Source organism: Anomaloglossus baeobatrachus, chromosome 11 (genome assembly GCF_048569485.1).
Source record: "Anomaloglossus baeobatrachus isolate aAnoBae1 chromosome 11, aAnoBae1.hap1, whole genome shotgun sequence".
In the NCBI taxonomy this organism is placed as follows: Eukaryota; Metazoa; Chordata; class Amphibia; order Anura; family Aromobatidae; genus Anomaloglossus; species Anomaloglossus baeobatrachus.
Genome location: NC_134363.1, coordinates 13582472 through 13606336, shown reverse-complemented (window position 1 = coordinate 13606336; position 23865 = coordinate 13582472). Strand labels below are relative to the sequence as shown.

At 52.6% G+C, this 23865-nt stretch overlaps 1 protein-coding gene across 4 annotated transcripts in view; it reads right to left on the bottom strand.

Moving 5' to 3' along the window:
- The window catches only part of MAG (myelin associated glycoprotein), a 108837-nt gene extending 85488 nt beyond the window's left edge, over positions 1-23349 (bottom strand). For all 4 annotated transcript variants that reach the window (XM_075328285.1, XM_075328289.1, XM_075328288.1 and 1 more), the window contains exon 1: positions 23249-23349. The gene's annotated coding sequence lies outside the window, so the exon portion shown is untranslated. The remainder of the gene's footprint in view (positions 1-23248) is intronic.
- Positions 23350-23865: the final 516 nt, after the last annotated feature.

Genomic DNA, 23865 nt, shown 5'->3' with positions numbered 1-23865 from the left:
CTGGGCTAGGACTAGTGCTGAGACTCCAAGCCCTGGACTAGGACTAGTGCTGAGACTCCTAATGAGCCCTGGGCTGGGACTAGTGCTGAGACTCCTAATGAGCCCTGGGCTGGGACTAGTGCTGAGACTCCAAGCCCTGGACTGGGACTAGTGCTGAGACTCCAAGCCCTGGACTAGGACTAGTGCTGAGACTCCTAATGATCCCTGGACTGGGACTAGTGCTGAGACTCCAAGCCCTGGACTGGGACTAGTGCTGAGACTCCAAGCCCTGGGCTAGGACTAGTGCTGAGACTCCTAATGAGCCCTGGGCTAGGACTAGTGCTGAGACTCCTAATGAGCCCTGGGCTAGGACTAGTGCTGAGACTCCAAATGAGCCCTGGACTGGGACTAGTGCTGAGACTCCTAATGAGCCCTAGGCTAGGACTACTGCTGAGACTCCTAATGAGCCCTGGGCTAGGACTAGTGCTGAGACTCCTAATGAGCCTTGGGCTAGGACTAGTGCTGAGACTCCTAATGAGCCCTGGGCTAGGACTAGTGCTGAGACTCCTAATGAGCCCTGGACTGGGACTAGTGCTGAGACTCCAAATGAGCCCTGGACTGGGACTAGTGCTGAGACTCCTAATGAGCCCTGGGCTAGGACTAGTGCTGAGACTCCAAGCCCTGGACTGGGACTAGTGCTGAGACTCCTAATGAGCCCTGGACTGGGACTAGTGCTGAGACTCCTAATGAGCCCTGGGCTAGGACTAGTGCTGAGACTCCTAATGAGCCCTGGGCTAGGACTAGTGCTGAGACTCCTAATGAGCCCTGGACTGGGACTAGTGCTGAGACTCCAAGCCCTGGATTGGGACTAGTGCTGAGACTCCAAGCCCTGGACTGGGACTAGTGCTGAGACTCCTAATGAGCCCTGGACTGGGACTAGTGGTGAGACTCCTAATGAGCCCTGGGCTAGGACTAGTGCTGAGACTCCTAATGAGCCCTGGACTGGGACTAGTGCTGAGACTCCTAATGATCCTTGGACTGGGACTAGTGCTGAGACTCCTAATAAGCCCTGGACTGGGACTAGTACTGAGACTTCTAATAAGCCCTGGACTGGGACTAGTGCTGAGACTCCTAATAAGCCCTGGACTGGGACTAGTGCTGAGACTCCAAATGAGCCCTGGACTGGGACTAGTGATGAGACTCCTAATGAGCCCTGGGCTAGGACTAGTGCTGAGACTCCAAGCCCTGGACTGGGACTAGTGCTGAGACTCCAAGCCCTGGACTGGGACTAGTGCTGAGACTCCTAATGAGCCCTGGACTGGGACTAGTGCTGAGACTCCTAATGAGCCCTGGGCTAGGACTAGTGCTGAGACTCCTAATGAGCCCTGGACTGGGACTAGTGCTGAGACTCCTAATGAGCCCTGGACTGGGGCTAGTGCTGAGACTCCTAATGAGCCCTGGACTGGGACTAGTGCTGAGACTCCTAATGAGCCCTGGACTGGGACTAGTGCTGAGACTCCTAATGAGCCCTGGACTGGGACTAGTGCTGAGACTCCTAATGAGCCCTGGACTGGGACTAGTGCTGAGACTCCAAATGAGCCCTGGGCTAGGACTAGTGCTGAGACTCCTAATGAGCCCTGGGCTAGGACTAGTGCTGAGGCTCCAAGCCTGGACTGGGGCTAGTGCTGAAACTCCTAATGAGCCCTGGACTGGGACTAGTGCTGAGACTCCAAGCCCTGGACTGGGACTAGTGCTGAGACTCCAAGCCCTGGACTGGGGCTAGTGCTGAGACTCCTAATGAGCCCTGGGCTAGGACTAGTGCTGAGACTCCTAATGAGCCCTGGGCTAGGACTAGTGCTGAGACTCCAAGCCCTGGACTGGGACTAGTGCTGAGACTCCTAATGAGCCCTGGACTGGGACTAGTGCTGAGACTCCTAATGAGCCCTGGACTGGGACTAGTGCTGAGACTCCTAATGAGCCCTGGGCTAGGACTAGTGCTGAGACTCCTAATGAGCCCTGGACTAGGACTAGTGCTGAGACTCCTAATAATCCTTGGACTGGGACTAGTGCTGAGACTCCTAATGATCCTTGGACTGGGACTAGTGCTGAGACTCCTAATGAGCCCTGGGCTAGGACTAGTGCTGAGACTCCTAATGAGCCCTGGGCTAGGACTAGTGCTGAGACTACTAATGAGCGCTGGACTGGGACTAGTGCTGAGACTCCTAATGAGCCCTGGGCTAGGACTAGTGCTGAGACTCCTAATGAGCCCTGGACTAGGAGTAGTGCTGAGACTCCTAATGATCCTTGGACTGGGACTAGTGCTGAGACTCCTAATGAGCCCTGGGCTAGGACTAGTGCTGAGACTCCTAATGAGCCCTGGGCTAGGACTAGTGCTGAGACTCCTAATGATCCTTGGACTGGGACTAGTGCTGAGACTCCTAATGATCCTCGGACTGGGACTAGTGCTGAGACTCCTAATGAGCCTTGGACTGGGACTAGTGCTGAGATTCCTAATGAGCCCTGGGTTAGGACTAGTGCTGAGACTCCTAATGAGCCCTGGACTGGGACTAGTGCTGAGACTCCTAATGATCCTTGGACTGGGACTAGTGCTGAGACTCCTAATAAGCCCTGGACTGGGACTAGTGCTGAGACTCCTAATAAGCCCTGGACTGGGACTAGTGCTGAGACTCCTAATGATCCTCGGACTGGGACTAGTGCTGAGACTCCTAATGAGCCTTGGACTGGGACTAGTGCTGAGACTCCTAATGAGCCCTGGACTGGGACTAGTGCTGAGACTCCTAATGATCCTTGGACTGGGACTAGTGCTGAGACTCCTAATGAGCCCTGGACTGGGACTAGTGCTGAGACTCCTAATAAGCCCTGGACTGGGACTAGTGCTGAGACTCCTAATAAGCCCTGGACTGGGACTAGTGCTGAGACTCCTAATAAGCCCTGGACTGGGACTAGTGCTGAGACTCCAAGCCCTGGACTGGGACTAGTGCTGAGACTCCTAATGAGCCCTGGACTAGGAGTAGTGCTGAGACTCCTAATGATCCTTGGACTGGGACTAGTGCTGAGACTCCTAATGAGCCCTGGGCTAGGACTAGTGCTGAGACTCCTAATGAGCCCTGGGCTAGGACTAGTGCTGAGACTCCTAATGATCCTTGGACTGGGACTAGTGCTGAGACTCCTAATGATCCTCGGACTGGGACTAGTGCTGAGACTCCTAATGAGCCTTGGACTGGGACTAGTGCTGAGATTCCTAATGAGCCCTGGGTTAGGACTAGTGCTGAGACTCCTAATGATCCTTGGACTGGGACTAGTGCTGAGATTCCTAATGAGCCCTGGACTGGGACTAGTGCTGAGACTCCTAATGATCCTCGGACTGGGACTAGTGCTGAGACTCCTAATGATCCTTGGACTGGGACTAGTGCTGAGACTCCTAATGAGCCCTGGGCTAGGACTAGTGCTGAGACTCCTAATGAGCCCTGGGCTAGGACTAGTGCTGAGACTCCTAATGATCCTTGGACTGGGACTAGTGCTGAGACTCCTAATGATCCTCGGACTGGGACTAGTGCTGAGACTCCTAATGATCCTTGGACTGGGACTAGTGCTGAGACTCCTAATGATCCTCGGACTGGGACTAGTGCTGAGACTCCTAATGATCCTTGGACTGGGACTAGTGCTGAGACTCCTAATGAGCCCTGGGCTAGGACTAGTGCTGAGACTCCTAATGAGCCCTGGGCTAGGACTAGTGCTGAGACTCCTAATGATCCTTGGACTGGGACTAGTGCTGAGACTCCTAATGATCCTCGGACTGGGGCTAGTGCTGAGACTCCTAATGAGCCTTGGACTGGAACTAGTGCTGAGATTCCTAATGAGCCCTGGGTTAGGACTAGTGCTGAGACTCCTAATGAACCCTGGACTGGGACTAGTGCTGAGACTCCTAATGAGCCTTGGACTGGGACTAGTGCTGAGACTCCTAATAAGCCCTGGACTGGGCCTAGTGCTGAGACTCCTAATGAGCCCTGGACTGGGACTAGTGCTGAGACTCCAAGCTTTGGACTGGGACTAGTGCTGAGACTCCTAATGAGCCCTGGACTGGGACTAGTGCTGAGACTCCTAATGAGCCCTGGACTGGGTCTAGTGCTGAGACTCCTAATGAGCCCTGGACTGGGACTAGTGCTGAGACTCCTAATGAGCCCTGGACTAGGACTAGTGCTGAGACTCCTAATGAGCCCTGGACTGGGTCTAGTGCTGAGACTCCTAATGAGCCCTGGACTGGGTCTAGTGCTGAGACTCCTAATGAGCCCTGGACTGGGACTAGTGCTGAGACTCCAAGCCCTGGACTGGGACTAGTGCTGAGACTCCAAGCCCTGGACTGGGACTAGTGCTGAGACTCCTAATGAGCCCTGGACTAGGAGTAGTGCTGAGACTCCTAATGATCCTTGGACTGGGACTAGTGCTGAGACTCCTAATGAGCCCTGGGCTAGGACTAGTGCTGAGACTCCTAATGATCCTTGGACTGGGACTAGTGCTGAGACTCCTAATGATCCTTGGACTGGGACTAGTGCTGAGACTCCTAATGATCCTCGGACTGGGACTAGTGCTGAGACTCCTAATGAGCCTTGGACTGGGACTAGTGCTGAGATTCCTAATGAGCCCTGGGTTAGGACTAGTGCTGAGACTCCTAATGATCCTTGGACTGGGACTAGTGCTGAGATTCCTAATGAGCCCTGGACTGGGACTAGTGCTGAGACTCCTAATGATCCTTGGACTGGGACTAGTGCTGAGACTCCTAATGATCCTTGGACTGGGACTAGTGCTGAGACTCCTAATGAGCCCTGGGCTAGGACTAGTGCTGAGACTCCTAATGAGCCCTGGACTGGGACTAGTGCTGAGACTCCTAATAAGCCCTGGACTGGGTCTAGTGCTGAGACTCCTAATGAGCCCTGGACTGGGACTAGTGCTGAGACTCCAAGCCCTGGACTGGGACTAGTGCTGAGACTCCTAATGAGCCCTGGACTGGGACTAGTGCTGAGACTCCAAGCCCTGGACTGGGACTAGTGCTGAGACTCCTAATGAGCCCTGGACTGGGACTAGTGCTGAGACTCCAAGCCCTGGACTGGGGCTAGTGCTGAGACTCCTAATGAGCCCTGGACTGGGACTAGTGCTGAGACTCCTAATGAGCCCTGGACTGGGACTAGTGCTGAGATTCCAAGCCCTGGACTGGGACTAGTGCTGAGACTCCTAATGAGCCCTGGACTGGGACTAGTGCTGAGACTCCTAATGAGCCCTGGACTGGGACTAGTGCTGAGACTCCAAGCCCTGGACTGGGACTAGTGCTGAGACTCCAAGCCCTGGACTGGGACTAGTGCTGAGATTCCAAGCCCTGGACTGGGGCTAGTGCTGAGACTCCTAATGAGCACTGGACTGAGTCTAGTATTGAGACTCCTCAGCCTAGTATCATACACACATTTCGTTAGAGTGACCAATCATCCGCGGGTGTAATTACGCCCATAGTATAAATTGTAAGAAAAGTGGAAATTAATCTGCTCCCCTGATTCGGGGGGGGGGGGGTAGGTTTTAAGCTGCTAAAATAGTTGGGTCAAAGTCTATGACATTAGTTCCAGAAAATATAAAACTGCTCTAGTGCCTAATAATAATACCACAACTATTACAACCAGGACAATACAAGCAGTGCCCATATAATGGTAATATACCGCAATCATCATACAATGTCATATAGTGCCCATATATAGTACAACTACACAGTAGACACGTACTATATTGCATATTGGCCCCTTAGCTCCCTCTAGTGGTGGCTACAGAGAGTGATGCACTGGCTTTTGAGCTCTGTATGACAAAGTCTATAATGAGAAGTTAATAGGAAAATATCATGTAAAAATCGCTGTTATCCTGTAGATATAGGGTTAATCTGCAGGTTATTAGAGCCCCGCTGCCGGGAGGATGGGAGCTGTATTTATACCGGCAGCATCGGGCGTTCAGCCATACAGGCTTTAGTCACTGCTCAATACATAATGAGTGGTGGATGTAACCACGCCCCGGCACTGACTGACAGCCTCACCTATATGACTGAGAGCCAGAGTTCATTTCCTCCCAGCAGCAGGTCTCTCAGTGCGGCGGGGCTCTCAGTGCGGCGGGGCTCTCAGTGCGGCGGGGCTCTCAGTGCGGCGGGGCTCTCAGTGCGGCGGTTCTCTCAGTGCGGCGGAGCTCTCAGTGCGGCGGGGCTCTCAGTGCGGCGGGGCTCTCAGTGCGGCGGGGCTCTCAGTGCGGCGGGGCTCTCAGTGCAGCTGGTCTCTCAGAGCGGTGGTTCTCTCAGTACGGCGGGGCTCTCAGTGTAGCAGGGCTCTCAGTGCAGCGGGGCTCTCAGTGCAGCGGGGCTCTCAGTGCGGCGGGGCTCTCAGTGTGGCGGGGCTCTCAGTGTGGCGGGGCTCTCAGTGCGGCGGTTCTCTCAGTGCGGCGGGGCTCTCAGTGCGGCGGGGCTCTCAGTGCGGCGGTTCTCTCAGTGCGGCGGTTCTCTCAGTGCGGCGGGGCTCTCAGTGCGGCGGGGCTCTCAGTCTGGCGGTTCTCTCTGTGCGGCGGTTCTCTCAGTGCGGCGGGGCTCTCAGTGCGGCGGGGCTCTCAGTGCGGCGGGGCTCTCAGTGCGGCGGTTCTCTCAGTACGGCGGGGCTCTCAGTGCGGTGGTTCTCTCAGTGCGGCGGGGCTCTCAGTGCGGTGGTTCTCTCAGTACGGCGGGGCTCTCAGTGCGGCGGGGCTCTCAGTACGGCGGGGCTCTCAGTGCGGCGGGGATCTCAGTGCGGCGGGGCTCTCAGTGCGGCGGGGCTCTCAGTGCGGTGGTTCTCTCAGTGCGGCGGGGCTCTCAGTGCGGCGGGGCTCTCAGTACGGCGGGGCTCTCAGTGCGGCGGGGATCTCAGTGCGGTGGTTCTTTCAGTGCGGCGGGGCTCTCAGTGCGGCGGGGCTCTCAGTACGGCGGGGCTCTCAGTGCGGCGGGGATCTCAGTGCGGCGGGGCTCTCAGTGCGGCGGGGCTCTCAGTGCGGCGGTTCTCTCAGTGCGGCGGTTCTCTCAGTGCGGCGGTTCTCTCAGTGCGGCGGGGCTCTCAGTGCGGCGGGGCTCTCAGTCTGGCGGTTCTCTCAGTGCGGCGGGGCTCTCAGTGCGGCGGGGCTCTCAGTGCGGCGGTTCTCTCAGTGCGGCGGTTCTCTCAGTGCGGCGGGGCTCTCAGTGCGGCGGTTCTCTCAGTGCGGCGGTTCTCTCAGTGCGGCGGTTCTCTCAGTGCGGCGGTTCTCTCAGTGCGGCGGGGCTCTCAGTGCGGCGGGGCTCTCAGTGCGGCGGTTCTCTCAGTACGGCGGGGCTCTCAGTGCGGGGTTCTCTCAGTGCGGCGGGGCTCTCAGTGCGGCGGGGCTCTCAGTACGGCGGGGCTCTCAGTGCGGCGGGGATCTCAGTGCGGTGGTTCTCTCAGTGCGGCGGGGCTCTCAGTGCGGCGGGGCTCTCAGTGCGGCGGGGCTCTCAGTGCGGCGGGGCTCTCAGTGCGGCGGGGCTCTCAGTGCAGCGGGGCTCTCAGTGCGGCGGGTCTCTCAGTGCGGCGGGGCTCTCAGTGCGGCGGGGCTCTCAGTGCGGCGGGGCTCTCAGTGCAGCGGGGCTCTCAGTGCGGCGGGTCTCTCAGTGCGGCGGGGCTCTCAGTGCGGCGGGGCTCTCAGTGCGGCGGGGCTCTCAGTGCGGCGGGGATCTCAGTGCGGCGGGGCTCTCAGTGCGGCGGGTCTCTCAGTGCGGCGGGGATCTCAGTGCGGCGGGGCTCTCAGTACGGCGGGGCTCTCAGTGCGGCGGGGCTCTCAGTGCGGTGGTTCTCTCAGTGCGGCGGGGCTCTCAGTGCAGCGGGGCTCTCAGTGCGGTGGTTCTCTCAGTGCAGCGGGGCTCTCAGTGCGGTGGTTCTCTCAGTGCAGCGGGGCTCTCAGTGCGGCGGGGCTCTCAGTGCGGTGGTTCGCTCAGTGCGGCGGGGCTCTCAGTGTGGCGGGGCTCTCAGTGCGGCGGTTCTCTCAGTGCGGCGGGGCTCTCAGTGCGGCGGGGCTCTCAGTGCGGCGGGGCTCTCAGTGCGGTGCAGTCCTCAGTGCGGCGGGGCCCTCAGTGCGGTGCGGTCCTCAGTGTGGCGGGGCCCTCAGTGCGGTGTGGTCCTCAGTGCGGCGGGGCCCTCAGTGCAGTGCGGTCCTCAGTGCGGCGCGATCCTCAGTGCGGTGGTTCTCTCAGTGCAGCGGGGCTCTCAGTGCGATGCGGTCCTCAGTACGGCGGGGCTCTCAGTGCGGTGGTTCTCTCAGTGCAGCGGGGCTCTCAGTGCGGTGCGGTCCTCAGTGCGATGCGGTCCTCAGTTCGGCGGGGCTCTCAGTGCGATGCGGTCCTCAGTTCGGCGGGGCTCTCAGTGCGGTGCGGTCCTCAGTCCGGCGGGGTTCTCAGTGCGGTGCGGTCCTCAGTGCGGTGCGGTCCTCAGTCCGGCAGGGCTCTCAGTGCGGTGCGGTCCTCAGTGCGATGCGGTCCTCAGTGCGGCGGGGCTCTTAGTGCGGTGCGGTCCTCAGTGCGATGCGGTCCTCAGTGCGGTGCGGTCCTCAGTGCGGCGGGGCTCTTAGTGCGGTGCTGTCCTCAGTGCGGCGGGGCTCTTAGTGCGGTGCGGTCCTCAGTGCGGTGCGGTCCTCAGTGCGGCGCGGTCCTCAGTCCGGCGGGGCTCTTGGTGCGGTCCTCAGTGCGGCGGGGCTCTTAGTGCGGTGCGGTCCTTAGTGCGGTGCGGTCCTCAGTGCGGCGCGGTCCTCAGTGCGATGCGGTCCTCAGTGCGGCGGGGCTCTTAGTGCGGCGGGGCTCTTAGTGCGGTGTGGTCCTCAGTGCGGTGCGGTCCTCAGTGTGGCGCGGTCCTCAGTGCGATGCGGTCCTCAGTGCGGCGGGGCTCTTAGTGCGGCGTGGCTCTTAGTGCGGTGTGGTCCTCAGTGCGGCGCGGTCCTCAGTGCGATGCGGTCCTCAGTGCGGTGCGGTCCTCAGTGTGGCGGGGCTCTTAGTGCGGTGCGGTCCTCAGTGCGGCGGGGCTCTTAGTGCGGTGCGGTCCTCAGTGCGGTGCGGTCCTCAGTGCGGTGCGGTCCTCAGTGCGGCGGGGCTCTTACTGCGGTGCGGTCCTCAGTGCGGTGCGGTCCTCAGTGCGGTGCGGTCCTCAGTGCGGCGGGGCTCTTAGTGCTGTGCGGTCCTCAGTGCGGCGGGGCTCTTAGTGCGGTGCGGTCCTCAGTGCGGTGCGGTCCTCAGTGCGGTGCGGTCCTCAGTGCGGCGGGGCTCTTAGTGCGGTGCGGTCCTCAGTGCGGTGCGGTCCTCAGTGCGGTGCGGTCCTCAGTGCGGCGGGGCTCTTAGTGCGGTGCGGTCCTCAGTGCGGCGGGGCTCTTAGTGCGGTGCGGTCCTCAGTGCGGTGCGGTCCTCAGTGCGGTGCGGTCCTCAGTGCGGCGGGGCCCTCAGTGCGGTGCGGTCCTCAGTGTGGCGGGGCCCTCAGTGCGGTGTGGTCCTCAGTGCGGCGGGGCCCTCAGTGCAGTGCGGTCCTCAGTGCGGCGCGATCCTCAGTGCGGTGGTTCTCTCAGTGCAGCGGGGCTCTCAGTGCGGTGCGGTCCTCAGTGCGATGCGGTCCTCAGTGCGGCGGGGCTCTTAGTGCGGTGCTGTCCTCAGTGCGGCGGGGCTCTTAGTGCGGTGCGGTCCTCAGTGCGGTGCGGTCCTCAGTGCGGCGCGGTCCTCAGTCCGGCGGGGCTCTTGGTGCGGTCCTCAGTGCGGCGGGGCTCTTAGTGCGGTGCGGTCCTTAGTGCGGTGCGGTCCTCAGTGCGGCGCGGTCCTCAGTGCGATGCGGTCCTCAGTGTGGCGGGGCTCTTAGTGCGGCGGGGCTCTTAGTGCGGTGTGGTCCTCAGTGCGGTGCGGTCCTCAGTGCGGCGCGGTCCTCAGTGCGATGCGGTCCTCAGTGCGGCGGGGCTCTTAGTGCGGCGTGGCTCTTAGTGCGGTGTGGTCCTCAGTGCGGCGCGGTCCTCAGTGCGATGCGGTCCTCAGTGCGGTGCGGTCCTCAGTGTGGCGGGGCTCTTAGTGCGGTGCGGTCCTCAGTGCGGCGGGGCTCTTAGTGCGGTGCGGTCCTCAGTGCGGCGTGGCTCTTAGTGCGGTGTGGTCCTCAGTGCGGCGCGGTCCTCAGTGCGATGCGGTCCTCAGTGCGGTGCGGTCCTCAGTGTGGCGGGGCTCTTAGTGCGGTGCGGTCCTCAGTGCGGCGGGGCTCTTAGTGCGGTCCTCAGTGCGGTGCGGTCCTCAGTGCGGCGGGGCTCTTAGTGCGGTGCGGTCCTCAGTGCGGTGCGGTCCTCAGTGCGGCGGGGCTCTTAGTGCGGTGCGGTCCTCAGTGCGGCGGGGCTCTTAGTGCGGTGCGGTCCTCAGTGCGGTGCGGTCCTCAGTGCGGTGCGGTCCTCAGTGCGGCGGGGCCCTCAGTGCGGTGCGGTCCTCAGTGCGGCGGGGCTCTTAGTGCGGTGCGGTCCTCAGTGCGGTGCGGTCCTCAGTGCGGTGCGGTCCTCAGTGCGGCGGGGCCCTCAGTGCGGTGCGGTCCTCAGTGCGGTGCGGTCCTCAGTGCGGCGGGGCTCTTAGTGCGGTGCGGTCCTCAGTGCGGTGCGGTCCTCAGTGCGGTGCGGTCCTCAGTGCGGCGGGGCCCTCAGTGCGGTGCGGTCCTCAGTGCGGCGGGGCTCTTAGTGCGGCGTGGCTCTTAGTGCGGTGTGGTCCTCAGTGCGGCGGGGCTCTTAGTGCGGTGCGGTCCTCAGTGCGGTGCGGTCCTCAGTGCGGTGCGGTCCTCAGTGCGGCGGGGCTCTTAGTGCGGGGCGGTCCTCAGTGCGGCGGGGCTCTTAGTGCGGTGCGGTCCTCAGTGCGGTGCGGTCCTCAGTGCGGCGGGGCCCTCAGTGCGGTGCGGTCAGGGCCGTATTTACCATTAGGCACCCGTGGTCCGGTGCCTAGGGCGGCAGATTGTGAGGGGCGGCACCTTCTGGCAGCAAAAAAAAAAAAAAAAAAAAAAATTTTTTTTTTTTTTTTTTTTTTTTTTTTACATTTTTTTTTTTTTTTTGTGGCCGCCGAGCACAGGGAGCTGATTGACCCCGGAACTGCCGGCGCCTGCACTTCCGGGGTCACAGGCGCGCGCCAATCAGCTCCTTCCTCTGTGCTGCGTCCACTGCTGTGTGGACGTCACATGCAGAGCTCACAGCAGGACGCCGCGGAGGACGCCGTGATGGAAGCCGGTGTCAGAAGAGGATACTCACGTGAGCCAGGAAGATGGCGGCGGGCACTGGAGCAGGTAAGTGGATTCATAAGGAGCGTGGGAGTGTCTCTAATGCAGACCAGAGATCTGCGCATGCGGGGGGGGGAGGCGGCAAAGGCAGATACTGGAGGGAGGCAGAGGCTGAGACTGGGGGGAGGCTGGAGGGAGGCAGAGGCTGAGACTGGGGGGAGGCTGGAGGGAGGCAGAGGCTGAGACTGGGGGGAGGCTGGAGGGAGGCAGAGGCTGAGACTGGAGGGAGGCAGTGGCTGAGACTGGGGGGAGGCTGGAGGGAGGCAGAGGCTGAGACTGGAGAGAGGCAGAGGCTGAGACTGGGGGGAGGCTGGAGGGAGGCAGAGGCTGAGACTGGAGGGAGGCAGAGGCTGAGACTGTGGGGAGGCTGGAGGGAGGCAGAGGCTGAGACTGGGGGAGGCTGGAGGGAGGCAGAGGCAGAGACTGGGGGGGGGCTGGAGGGAGGCAGAGGCAGAGACTGGGGGGAGGCTGGAGGGAGGCAGAGGCTGAGACTGGGGGAGGCTGGAGAGAGGCAGAGGCTGAGACTGGGGGGAGGCTGGAGGGAGGCAGAGGCAGAGACTGGGGGGAGGCTGGAGGGAGGCAGAGTCAGAGACTGGGGGCAGGCTGGAGGGAGGCAGAGGCAGAGACTGGGGGGAGGCTGGAGGGAGGCAGAGGCTGAGACTGGAGGGAGGCTGAGACTGGGGGGAGGCTGGAGGGAGACTGAGGCTGAGACTGGGGGAGGCTGGAGGGAGGCTGAGGCTGAGACTGGAGGGAGGCTGAGGCTTAGACTGGGGGGAGGCTGGAGGGAGGCAGAGACTGGGGGGAGGCTGGAGGGAGGCAGAGACTGGGGGGAGGCTGGAGGGAGGCTGAGACTGGAGGGAGGCAGAGGCTGAGACTGGAGAGAGGCAGAGGCTGAGACTGGGGGGAGGCTGGAGGGAGGCAGAGGCTGAGACTGGGGGGAGGTTGGAGGGAGGCAGAGGCTGAGACTGGAGGGAGGCAGAGGCTGAGACTGTGGGGAGGCTGGAGGGAGGCAGAGGCTGAGACTGGGGGAGGCTGGAGGGAGGCAGAGGCAGAGACTGGGGGGAGGCTGGAGGGAGGCAGAGGCAGAGACTGGGAAGAGGCTGGAGGGAGGCAGAGGCTGAGACTGGGGAAGAGAGGCTGATGCTGAGGGAAGATAGAGGCTGATGCTGGGGGAGAGAGGCTGATGCTGGGGGAGTGGGAGAGAGGGGCTAATGCTAGAGACAGAGGACAAGGGATGAGGGATAGTGCAATGACAAAATCGATTGGGTGGGGGGAGTGTAAGGACTCAGAATAAGAGGGGGCAGCATTGGGAGCTCATTGTGAAGAAGGGGCAGCATGTGTGGGATCAGTATGGAGTGGAGCAATGTAGGGGAGTCAATATCAAGAGTGGGGTAGTGTGTGTGTGGGGGGGGTCTCAGCATAAGCGTTAGTGTGGTGGTCTTAGCATGAGTGGGGCAACATGAAGGTCTCATTATGGAAAAGAGGAAGGCAGCATTAGGAGCTCATGGAGAGGGACAGCATGCATGGGACATTGTGAGGAGGGGGCAGCATGCATGGGACATTGTGAGAAGGGGGCAGCATGCATGGGACACTGAGGAGGGGGCAGCATGCATGAGACATTGTGAGAAGGGGGCAGCATGCATGGGACACTGAGGAGGGGGCAGCATGCATGAGACATTGTGAGGAGGGAGCAGCATTCATGGGACATTGTGAGGAGGGAGCAGCATGCATGGGACATTGTGAGGCGGGAGCAGCATGCATGAGACATTGTGAGGAGGGGGCAGCATGCATGAGACATTGTGAGGAGGGAGCAGCATGCATGGGACATTGTGAGGAGGGGCAGCATGCATGGGACATTGTGAGGAGGGAGCAGCATGCGTGGGACATTGTGAAGAGGGGGCAGCATGCATGGGACATTGTGAGGAGAGAGCAGCATGCATGGGACATTGTGAGGAGGGGGCAGCATGCATGGGACATTGTGAGGAGGGGGCAGCATGCATAAGACATTGTGAGGAGGGGGCAGCATGCAAGGGACATTGTGAGGAGGGGGCAGCATGCAAGGGACATTGTGAGGAGGGAACAGCATGCATGGGACATTGTGAGGAGGGGGCATCATGCATGGGACATTGTGAGGAGGGGGCAGCATGCAAGGGACATTGTGAGGAGGGAGCAGCATGCATGGGACATTGTGAGGAGGGGGCAGCATTCATGGGACATTGTGAGGAGGGGGCAGCATGCATGGGACATTGTGAGGAGGGAGCAGCATGCATGGGACATTGTGACGAGGGAGCAGCATGCATGGGACATTGTGAGGAGGGAGCAGCATGCATGGGACATTGTGAGGAGGGGGCAGCATGCATGGGACATTGTGAGGAGGGGGCAGCATGCATGGGATATTGTGAGGAGGGGGCAGCATGCATGGGACACTGTGAGGAGGGGGCAGCATGCATGGGATATTGTGAGGAGGGGGTAGTATGCATGGGACATTGTGCGGAGGGAGCAGCATGCATGGGACATTGTGAGGAGGGGGCAGCATGCATGGGATATTGTGAGGAGGGGGCAGCATGCATGGGACACTGTGAGGAGGGGGCAGCATGCATGGGATATTGTGAGGAGGGGGCAGCATGCATGGGACATTGTGAGGAGGGGGCAGCATGCATGGGACATTGTGAGGAGGGGGCAGCATGCATGGGACATTGTGAGGAGGGGGCAGCATGCATGGGACACTGTGAGGAGGGGGCAGCATGCATGGGATATTGTGAGGAGGGGGCAGCATGCATGGGACATTGTGAGGAGGGGGCAGCATGCATGGGACATTGTGAGGAGGGGGCAGCATGCATGGGACATTGTGAGGAGGGGGCAGCATGCATGGGACATTGTCCTCACATCATGCTGCTCCCTCCTCACAATGTACAGATCATATTTCATAATTGAGGAAGGTGTGGTGGATATACAGTAGTTTATAAGGGAGGGCAGTGTGGTGTTTATTAGGGGCAGTGTCACAGTCACAGTATATAAGTGGGGACGGTGTGGTGGGAATATTTTATACTCATGCTATGTTTTGATGTGCCTGTGGTGATTCCCATTGGGGGGGGTTCGTTTCTTATTGATACTTTTTAAAGTGTGCTACAGAGTAGATCTGCCTTAAACAGATGTCGTGTGCGAAAACTCAGTGTTACGTTGTCACTAAGGGGCGCGACCACTTAAAGTGCCTAGGGCAGCACGAAGGCAAAATACAGCCCTGGGTGCGGTCCTCAGTGTGGCGGGGCCCTCAGTGCGGTGTGGTCCTCAGTGCGGTGGTTCTCTCAGTGCAGCGGGGCTCTCAGTGCGGTGGTTCTCTCAGTGCAGCGGGGCTCTCAGTGCGGTGCGGTCCTCAGTGCGGTGCGGTCCTCAGTCCGGCAGGGCTCTATTAGTGCGGTGCGGTCCTCAGTGCGGTGCGGTCCTCAGTCCGGCAGGGCTCTATTAGTGCGGTCCTCAGTGCGGCGGGGCTCTCGTGCGTTTTGTTTGCGGATTATTTCGCTGCGTTCCTATCTCACGACTCTGGATTAACCCTTAGTTTTGGGGGGTGACTATTCTGCACGGTAACGTCCCCCGTGATGACTGCGCCGGTTTCCTCCGCCGTCGTGAATGCGTCACATTGTGTCTCCGATGACGACTCGCTCGGCAGGTAAAGGGTAAAGGCGGTTTCACTTTCAGCCAGAAAAAAAAAAAGTTTCGCCGAGAGCGGATCAGAGCCTGTCACTGCCACACTGACACGAAACCGCCCCTCTGTGCAACACAGGAACTGCACGTGACCATTAATCACAATCCACACTGTGATATCACCTGCGCTGACACATTGTAACAAACTGCCCAGGATCCTGCTGCTGTGATGAGTCCAGAGAGAACTGATACAATTGTAACAAAGGTATTCCATCTCCTAAAAAAATTGGAAATGGCTGATAACAGAGCACAATAAATCGATTCTAGTACTCATTAAAAAAGACAATCAGCTTATTGTCACCTACACTGTATTGGCTGATAACAAGGAACAATAGCAGGATTGTTGTCAATCAGTTGAAGATGGGATTGAGGGGGTGTTAAAGGGACAGCGCCCCTATTGTCTGGATTAGTTCACATGGGATTTTGATAGAATTGTAGCAAATCTTCAGCTCTATCAGTGCAGAAGGGAGACTTTTCCTGCTGCAATTGTAGCAAACCCTCAGCAGTGAGAAGTGTGGAGATGAGCTGCAATACCATCCACAACCCATGGTCAGGGGGTGGCGCTGTTTCTACATTAAGCAGCACTAGTTTCGTACTATCCCTTTAAGTCATTCAAGGTTTTTAGTTTTTTAATTTAGACAATTAATAACAAAGAATGTTAGAAAGTGACACAATGTTTATTTATAAAACACTGGAAAGTCCCTTTAAGCCGAAACTTCCTGCTATGACTGTTTCCTGCTCTGACTGTTTCCTGCTCGTGGAAAAGCTGCTAATCAGGTGGAGCAGGCGGCGGAGCAGAACTCTCCAACCTTCAGGAATCAAGAAGGAGGTTTCTAGTCCGAACTCGTGCACCTCAGCAGCTGTTCTTCCTGACTCCCCCCATGCACACGCACAGGCACACGCACACACACATGCACGCTCAGGTTGGCTGAGCGTGCATGTGTTTTTTATGAGGAGAGGAGTATTATGGCCGTGGTGTACTTTATTTCCGATATCGAAAATAAAGGAATCCATCATTCCTGACAATTCACTAAACCAATATGAAATGCATTGAGATTTCAGCTCTGAAGGCTACAGATTTGTGAATGAGCCTACGATCCAGGTTTCGAAAACTACAAACAAGTAGAGGTGGCCATAAATATCATATAAAAATCATCTACACACAGAGATATCAGAGGGATCGGCGTATGGGGTGTCATAACTTATAGTGGGGTCTCCCCTGACTCCTAATGTATGGGGGTGTCCTGAATCTCCATTGAACCTCAAAGTATAGGAGTCTTCTGATCCCCAGTATATAGTTGTCTCCTGATCCCCAGTATATAGGGGTCTCCTGATCCCCAGTATATAGGGGTCTCCTGATCCCCAGTATATAGGGGTCTCCTGATCCCCAGTATATAGGGGTCTCCTGATCCCCAGTATATAGGGGACTCCTGATCCCAAGTATATAGGGGTCTCCTGATCCCCAGTATATAGGGGACTCCTGATCCCCAGTATATAGGGGTCTCCTGATCCCCAGTATATAGGGGACTCCTGATCCCAAGTATATAGAGGGTCACCTGATCCCCAGTATATAGGGGTCTCCTGAACCCCAGTATATAGGGGTCTCCTAATCACTAGTACATAGGGGTCTCCTGATCCCCAGTATATAGCGGTCACCTGATCCCCAGTATATAGGGGTCACCTGATCCCCAGTATATAGGGGTCGCCTGATCCCCAGTATATAGGGGTCACCTGATCCCCAGTATATAGGGGTCTCCTGATCCCCAGTATATAGGGGTGTCCTGCCTCTCTCCTATCCTCCAGTATATGGGGGTGTCCTCACTCTCCTGTCCTCCAGTATATGGGGGTGTCCTCACTCTCCTGTCCTCCAGTATATGGGGGTGTCCTCACTCTCCTGTCCTCCAGTATATGGGGGTGTCCGGACTCTCTCCTGTCTTCCAGTATATGGGGATATCCTGACTCTCTCGTGTCCTCCAGTATATGGGGATATCCTGATTCTCTCCTGTCTTCCAGTATATGGGGGTGTCCTGTGTCTCTCTCCTGTCTTCCAGTATATGGGGGTGTCCTCACTCTCCTGTCCTCCAGTATATGGGGGTGTCCTCACTCTCCTGTCCTCCAGTATATGGGGGTGTCCTCACTCTCCTGTCCTCCAGTATATGGGGGTGTCCGGACTCTCTCCTGTCTTCCAGTATATGGGGATATCCTGACTCTCTCGTGTCCTCCAGTATATGGGGATATCCTGATTCTCTCCTGTCCTCCAGTGTATGGGGGTGTCCTGACTCTCTCCTGATCCCCAGTATATGGGGGTGTCCTCACTCTCCTGTCCTCCAGTATATGGGGGTGTCCTCACTCTCCTGTCTTCCAGTATATGGGGGTGTCCTGTGTCTCTCTCCTGTCTTTCAGTATATGGGGGTGTCCTCACTCTCCTGTCCTCCAGTATATGGGGGTGTCCTCACTCTCCTGTCCTCCAGTATATGGGGGTGTCCTCACTCTCCTGTCCTCCAGTATATAGGGGTGTCCTGACTCTCTCCTGTCTTCCAGTATATGGGGATATCCTGACTCTGTCGTGTCCTCCAGTATATGGGGATATCCTGATTCTCTCCTGTCCTCCAGTATATGGGGATATCCTGACTCTCTCCTGTCCTCCAGTATATGGGGGTGTCCTGACTCTCTCCTGTCCTCCAGTATATGGGGGTGTCCTGACTCTCTCCTGTCCTCCAGTATATGAGGGTGTCCTGACTCTCTCTTGTCCTCCAGTATATGGAGTGTCCTGTCTCTCTCCTGTCTTCCAGTATATGGGGGTGTCCTCACTCTCCTGTCCTCCAGTATATGGGGGTGTCCTCACTCTCCTGTCCTCCAGTATATGGGGGTGTCGTCACTCTCCTGTCCTCCAGTATATGGGGGTGTCGTCACTCTCCTGTCCTCCAGTATATGGGGGTGTCCTCACTCTCCTGTCCTCCAGTATATAGGGGTGTCCTGACTCTCTCCTGTCTTCCAGTATATGGGGATATCTTGACTCTCTCCTGTCCCCCAGTGTATGGGGGTGTCCTGACTCTCTCCTGTCCTCCAGTATATGGGGTGTCCTGACTCTCTCTTGTCCTCCAGTATATGGGGTGTCCTGGCTCTCTCCTGTCCTCCAGTATATGGGGGTGTCCTCACTCTCCTGTCTTCCAGTATATGGGGGTGTCCTGACTCTCTCCTGTCCTCCAGTATATGGGGGTGTCCTGACTCTCTCTTGTCCTCCAGTATATGGGGTGTCCTGGCTCTCTCCTGTCCTCCAGTATATGGGGTGTCCTGGCTCTCTCCTGTCCTCCAGTATATGCGGTGTCCTGACTCTCTCTTGTCCTCCAGTATATGGGGGTGTCCTGACTTTCCTTTATGTCCATCCTTCTGTAATCCTTGTATTTAGCTGATTTCCAGTATTTGGCCCCGTTATTATAAGTATGTGACCCCGCGCCTGCACTATTCTGCGGTCGGATTGCGTGGGCAGCGCCTGCTGATTCAGTTTTGCTACAGATAAGAGGCTGCGGTCACATTCCTTCAAGATCCTTCATCTTTCATGAGACAAGGTCATGTGCAAATAAAAAAAATCCCATAATTCGGTATGTTAGATTTTGGGAACAGCAGCGTTCACCAGTAGACACCATTTTTCACCAATGAGACCGAAGATTATTTTTTCAAGTTCTAATCATTAGCGACCTGCAGAGCCGTAAACCTTACAAAATGTGTTTTCCCGCGTGCAACTGGTAAATAATTAAGTTTTGCGCATGCGCAGGTTCTGCCGATCTACAACTGAGCATGCGCTGGTTCTGCCGACCTACAACTGAGCATGCGCTGGTTCTGCCGATCTACAACTGAGCATGCGCTGGTTCTGCCGATCTACAACCGAGTATGCGCTGGTTCTCCCGACCGACAACTGAGCATGCGCGAAAGCTGCTCTGCCCACAAAGGGGCAAACACTCCACGGGTCCCCTGGTTTTCAGCTCTGCATCAATTAACGGATCAGGGAGGAGCTTGACATGGTCTGGACACACCCAGCAGACTCCTGAGCAGAGGACTCACTTCCTCCTGGTTACAAATACCTGGTGCCAAAAAATGTTACATAGTGCCGCCAAACCATACACTGCAAAAATAATGCACGGTACTGTACCCAAGATACTGTGAATGCCACCATACAGTGCACTATAATACCAGCATACCGTGCACTATAATACCAATATACAGTGCACTATAATACCAATATACAGTGCACTATAATACCACCATACAGTGCACTATAATACCAATATACAGTGCACTATAATACCAATATACAGTGCACTATAATACCACCATACAGTGCACTATAATACCAATATACAGTGCACTATAATACCAATATACAGTGCACTATAATACCACCATACAGTGCACTATAATACCAATATACAGTGCACTATAATACCACCATACAGTGCACTATAATACCAATATACAGTGCACTATAATACCAGCATACCGTGCACTATAATACCAATATACAGTGCACTATAATACCAATATACAGTGCACTATAATACCACCATACAGTGCACTATAATACCAATATACAGTGCACTATAATACCAATATACAGTGCACTATAATACCACCATACAGTGCACTATAATACCAATATACAGTGCACTATAATACCACCATACAGTGCACTATAATACCAATATACAGTGCACTATAATACCACCATACTGTGCACTATAATACCAATATACAGTGCACTATAATACCAATATACAGTGCATTATAATACCACCATACAGTGCACTATAATACCAATATACAGTGCACTATAATACCAATATACAGTGCACTATAATACCACCATACAGTGCACTATAATACAGATATACAGTGCACTATAATACCACCATACAGTGCACTATAATACCAATATACAGTGCACTATAATACCAACATACTGTGCACTATAATACCAATATACAGTGCACTATAATACCAATATACAGTGCACTATAATACCACCATACTGTGCACTATAATACCAATATACAGTGCACTATAATACCAATATACAGTGCACTATAATACCACCATACAGTGCACTATAATACCAATATACAGTGCACTATAATACCACCATACAGTGCACTATAATACCAATATACAGTGCACTATAAAACCAATATACAGTGCACTATAATACCAATATACAGTGCATTATAATACCAATATACAGTGCACTATAATACCAAAATACAGTGCACTATAATACCAAAATACAGTGCACTATAATACCAAAATACAGTGCACTATAATACCAATATACAGTGCACTATAATACCACCATACAGTGCACTATAATACCAATATACAGTGCACTATAATACCACCATACTGTGCACTATAAAACCAATATACAGTGCACTATAATACCAATATACAGTGCATTATAATACCAATATACAGTGCACTATAATACTAATATACAGTGCACTATAATACCAGCATACCGTGCACTATAATACCAATATACAGTGCACTATAATACCAAAATACAGTGCACTATAATACCACCATACTGTGCACTATAATACCAATATACAGTGCACTATAATACAAATATACAGTGCACTATAATACCACCATACAGTGCACTATAATACCAATATACAGTGCACTATAATACCACCATACAGTGCACTATAATACCAATATACAGTGCACTATAATACCACCATACTGTGCACTATAAAACCAATATACAGTGCAGTATAATACCAATATACAGTGCATTATAATACCAATATACAGTGCACTATAATACCAATATACAGTGCACTATAATACCACCATACTGTGCACTATAATACCAATATACAGTGCACTATAATACCAATATACAGGGCACTATAATACCACCATACAGTGCACTATAATACCAATATACAGTGCACTATAATACCACCATACAGTGCACTATAATACCAATATACAGTGCACTATAATACCACCATACTGTGCACTATAAAACCAATATACAGTGCACTATAATACCAATATACAGTGCATTATAATACCAATATACAGTGCACTATAATACTAATATACAGTGCACTATAATACCAGCATACCGTGCACTATAATACCAATATACAGTGCACTATAATACCAAAATACAGTGCACTATAATACCAAAATACAGTGCACTATAATACCAATATACAGTGCACTATAATACAACCATACAGTGCACTATAATACCAATATATAGTGCACTATAATGCCAACATACAGTGCACTATAATGTCACCACACCATGTACTATAATACCAACATACAGTGCACTATAATACCAACATACAGTACACTATAATACCACCATACAGTGCACTATAATACCAATATACAGTGCACTATAATACCAATATACAGTGCACTATAATTCCACCATACAGTGCACTATAATACCAATATACAGTGCACTATAATACCACCATACAGTGCACTATAATACCAATATACAGTGCACTATAAAACCAATATACAGTGCACTATAATACCAATATACAGTGCACTATAATACCAATATACAGTGCACTATAATACCAATATACAGTGCACTATAAAACCAATATACAGTGCACTATAATACCAATATACAGTGCACTATAATACCAATATACAGTGCACTATAATTCCACCATACAGTGCACTATAATACCAATATACAGTGCACTATAATACCAATATACAGTGCACTATAATTCCACCATACAGTGCACTATAATACCAATATACAGTGCACTATAATAGCAATATACAGTGCACTATAATTCCACCATACAGTGCACTGTAATACCTATATACAGTGCACTATAATACCACCATACAGTGCACTGTAATACCAATATACAGTGCACTATAATACCACCATACCGTACACTATAATACCAACACACAGTGACCACATAATAGCTCCCTAAATCATACTGCTGAACCACTAATAAAAAAAGAGTCTGCACTTGTATGGTTAGCCCTGATTTATAGGCACTATATGGCGCTATTATTTTGGCATTGTATGTCACTATTACATATATAGAGGCGTGTCCTTTAGATTTAGGGGGCGTGGCTATGGCTGTAAGCCCAACCCTTTTATGCCATAAATATGTGATGGAGTTACGTGTTTTTTGGACACACTCACAGGGGGAATTGCTGCTACTGTTGTTATTAATAATAATAATAATAATTATTATTATAATAATAATAATAAAAATAACAGTAGTAATAATCATATTAATAATAATAAAAATAATATAATCATCATATATGAAATAAGACATAATTTCATCTAAAGATATTATTATTGTTGTTGTTGTTGTTGTTAATAATAATACTAATAATAATAGTAATAAAATAATAATGTAAATAATAATACAATTAATATTAATATAATCATTATCAAACATAATAAGAAGAGCTAATTTAATCTAAATATATTATTACTGTTGTTAATAATATTACTAATAATATTATTAGTAATAAAAACAATAAAATACTAAAGTCATATTATTATTAATAATGATGATGATAATAATAATAACAATAATTAATAATAAAAGTAATAATATAATCATCATCATATATGTAATTAGAAGATTTCATCTAAAGATATTATTACTAATATTGTTAATAATAATACTAATAATAGTAATAAAAATAATAAAAAAAATAATAGTAATAATAAAAAATATTTGTAATAATAACAATAATAGTAATAAAAGTAATACTATAGTCATTATCATATATGTAATTAAAAGATTTCATCTAAAGATATTATTACTGTTATTGTTAATAAAAATACTAATAATAGTAATAATAACAGTAAAATAATAAAAACAATAATAATAGTAATAATAATGAAATTTTTTTTTGGAATAATAGTAGTAATAATAATAAAATAATAGTAGTAATAATAATAGTAATAATAAGATAGTAATAATAATAATAATAATAATAATAGTAGTAATAATAATAATAATAATAGTAATCATAATAGTATAGTAATTACAATAATAATAGTAATAATAATAATAAAATAATAGTAGTAATAATAATAATAATAATAATAATAATAATAATAATAATAATAAAATAGCAATTACAATGATAATAATAATAGTAGTAATAATAATAATAATAATATCACTTTTGGGCTGTTTGTGCGGAGGACTCACCCCGGTGTGTAGGGCGGCTGGTCATATCCTCTCCCAGTGGAGATGTGCCGCTGTGTGTGTCATGCCCCGATAACGCACGGACAGTACCAAGTGATACCACCCTCCGCACCAAACAAAGGACAAATAACCAGCGAGCTGCGAGGATTGTCCCACCGGCCCGAGCCTCCGGACCCCTCACAAGTGCGGCTTTGTTAGGTCTGCACTTGACTCCTTTAACCCTTGGCTTATGTTTCCTATTCTCTTGGGTCGATTGGTAAAATGGCAACATGGAGCTAAATGATGATCTGCCGACCGTCGCTCTTCGCAGTCATCAGATTAGGTGCCGTTACGTCCATGTTCATTTTGTCCGTCCTCGGACACCGCGCACCTTTCCATTTTACTCCCTGTGGGCCTGCAACGGCGTAAAGTCTGCACGCAGTATGAGGCTGTGCACACGGTGCGTTTTTATTGCATTCATATATGTTTTTCAGTGTAGATTTGTCACAAAACTTGAAGGAAATCCCGGAGTCTCGTGCACTCGTTGAGTATTTTTTTCTTGCAGATTTGGTGCAGAAAATAATCTACATCATCAATTCTTTCTGCAGCGTTTGAATTCAATTGAAAACCCCATCAATAAT